This window comes from Saccostrea echinata, unplaced genomic scaffold (genome assembly GCF_033153115.1).
Source record: "Saccostrea echinata isolate AGI-Se365-2 ecotype Australia unplaced genomic scaffold, CSIRO_AGI_Sech_v1 ptg000015l, whole genome shotgun sequence".
In the NCBI taxonomy this organism is placed as follows: Eukaryota; Metazoa; Mollusca; class Bivalvia; order Ostreida; family Ostreidae; genus Saccostrea; species Saccostrea echinata.
In genome coordinates, this window is record NW_026889764.1 from 12302362 (window position 1) to 12305169 (window position 2808).

At 31.6% G+C, this 2808-nt stretch overlaps 1 long non-coding RNA gene across 1 annotated transcript; it reads left to right on the forward strand.

Moving 5' to 3' along the window:
- Positions 1 to 399: 399 nt before the first annotated feature.
- Positions 400 to 2474, forward strand: LOC133187874 (uncharacterized). Its single transcript, XR_009721268.1, has 3 exons — positions 400 to 609; positions 1117 to 1236; positions 2290 to 2474. It is a non-coding gene; the product is annotated as an uncharacterized LOC133187874 (long non-coding RNA).
- The last annotated feature ends 334 nt before the right edge of the window (positions 2475 to 2808 follow it).

Consider the following 2808-nt stretch of genomic DNA (forward strand, 5'->3'; position numbering starts at 1 on the left):
TGTGGTTTCATTAGCTGTTCTTAAAGTGTCAGTCACATATAATGTTTGCGCTCCTTGGTTTATTATGAATGCAACTCCTACTTCCACGTAATTATGACCAATTGTTATTCAGAGTTTCAGTCGAAATACTATATATACTGAGGATAATTCGTTATACAAGGAGAGAAAAAAATGAGGGGAATTAAAGTCTTGGTAAGAGAAAAAATATTATCGTAGAATTTATGAATTAAAATTTTTGATATACAAAGAAATGTGATCATCATAAAATTCAAATTGATGAATAATCCCTACCTGATTTTGTGTGTGTGTGTTTTTTTTTTTTTTTTTTTTTTTGTTTTTTTTTTTTGCTGTGAAGAATACTTTTGTCTTTAAAGACCTCTTTTCAGGTTTTCCTTCTGGGTATTTCCATTTTTCTTTATTCTTCGACCATCCAAGGTCAGGAGATAGTTGCTGTCAAACCATTTCCGAATTGTACGAAAGATTCCGAGTGTGACGAATTTGTAAACACGGAATGCAAACCAAATCCAGACGACCCTTCCAAATCCATCTGTACATGCAAGGAAGGTTTTCTGTTCTGGCCATTACCATTCAGAATAAATGGTTGTCTAGGTAATCACAAGAATTTAAGCAAATTTTGTCTTATTTGAGTTTCTACAATGGTATATACAGGTATTGCCCCTGTAAAGCATTTTGCCGCAATACATGTACGCCCATTACAATTCAGCATATAGTTAACTTTCATATGTCATATAGTCATTTAAGTTCCCCCCCCCCCCTAAAATTGAGACCTGGGAGATTGTATCCGATTCTTATTTTTCTTAAAAAATTGTCAAGAGATTTTCATAACAAAGTATATTATATACATGTAGTTATTATTACTCCAATCTTTTGGCGATTTGATGAAATAGAATTATCTTTCTTCAATTGACTTTCAATCAAAGTATTACAAGATGCAACGATTTTAAACCGTTTTTCTAGAGGGCACTGTAGGTTTCTGTTACATCTGGATGAGATCATTGGCTTAAAAAGTATTTGTGGCTATAATTCATGACATTCTTCTTTTTACTTTCAGACCATATCTAAATAAATAATTATATATTTTTTGAAAACATTTAGCTGAGTGTGACTTTGTGAATAAAGAAAATTCTGGCTGTAAGCATGGGACTTGTGGTTTTGACGGGAATCCATTTCCGACATGTGTATGCCATAAGGGATATTGCGGGAGGCATTGTGAAGGTAAGTATCCCAGCTGGGAAGCAACTAACGGCACTGTAATTTTTTTTTATTTGTTTATGCTTGTTACTGAGCAACCAAATAGTTTTTGCAGATTGTCAGTAAATTGCTTCATGATAAATGGTTAATTACTTTTAAATAATTATACTGTTTTAAAAAAGATGTAAATATCAAATGTAAATACTTTTTGTTCATACATGTACCCTCAAATGCTTTTAATTTTTTTTTTTTTTTTTTTTCGTGCATTTAATTTTTGTTTAATCATTTAGTCGCTTGATATCATAATTATTTCCTTTCATTATGTTTCCCCAAAATTATGTAGGTGTACAAAACATTAAATATGTCGTTCAAAGTACGAGTTTCTTAAGCGACTATACTCTCAACTATGATACATATAGATAGCGAATGCAGTTTATGCGATGCATATTCCAGGTACATACAAGTATGATACCATCTTATAAAACTGAATAGTTTTATAGATATTATGGAAAAAAAGAAACTATCTCCACATTTGCAGATCATAGATCAGACGAATGAAAGTACCAGTTTCTTAAGCGACTACACTCTCATCTATGATACATATAGATAGCGAATGCAATTTATGCGATGCATATTCCAGGTACATACAAGTATGATGCCATCTTAGAAAACTGAATAGTTTTATAGATATTATGGAAAAAAGAAACTACATTGTATCTCCACATTTGCAAATCATAGATCAGACGAATGAAAGTACGAGTTTCTTAAGCGACTATACTCTCATATATGATACATATAGATAGCGAATGCAGTTTATGCAATGCATATTCCAGGTATATATGATACCGTCTTATAAAACTGAATAGTTTTATAGATATGGGGGAAAAAACACATTTGCAAATCATAGATCAGACGAATGACTCAAAAAATACTGCATGCACTGTGATTTGTTTGCAAAGTGTCAATGTTTTAAAAGAAATATTATGCTGTGTAGATGTACTTGATCCCTTTACTCTACTGAATAATGATGATTGAATGATAAACAAAGATCATGAATACGGTGTTCTTTATTTGTAGATAAACACAAAAGGAGGGGAGGCTGAGTTGTGTTTGTCTCTGCTGGAGTGGGTATACTTACTTAAGTTTACTGGAAGGCATAAAATGACTAACAGTGACTTCCTGTTAAAATAAAAAGTATATTCCTGAAAAAGTCCATGATGATGCAATGTTCATATGTTGAAAATAAAAGTTTATGAATTGAATTTTTGTTTATATTCGAATGATGAACGAATGATAAATACTAGTAATATCAATCTGAATTATGCTTTGTACCATACAAACTCACAGCTGATTCTTGTTTAACATGGTTACATTGGTGCTATGTATAAGGACGTCAAAAGAAAGGAATAGAGATGTCTTCTAAAGATTAGCAAATTCAATAATACCAGTAGATATGACCGACATTAGCATCGAAACACAATGATGACAGTTTCTTTCGTGCAATAATATACTAAGAAAGACGTGAATTTCTTGAATTTTAAATAACGTCCAGAATTTACGAAAGACTCAGATTTGTCAATACAGAATGCAAATAAA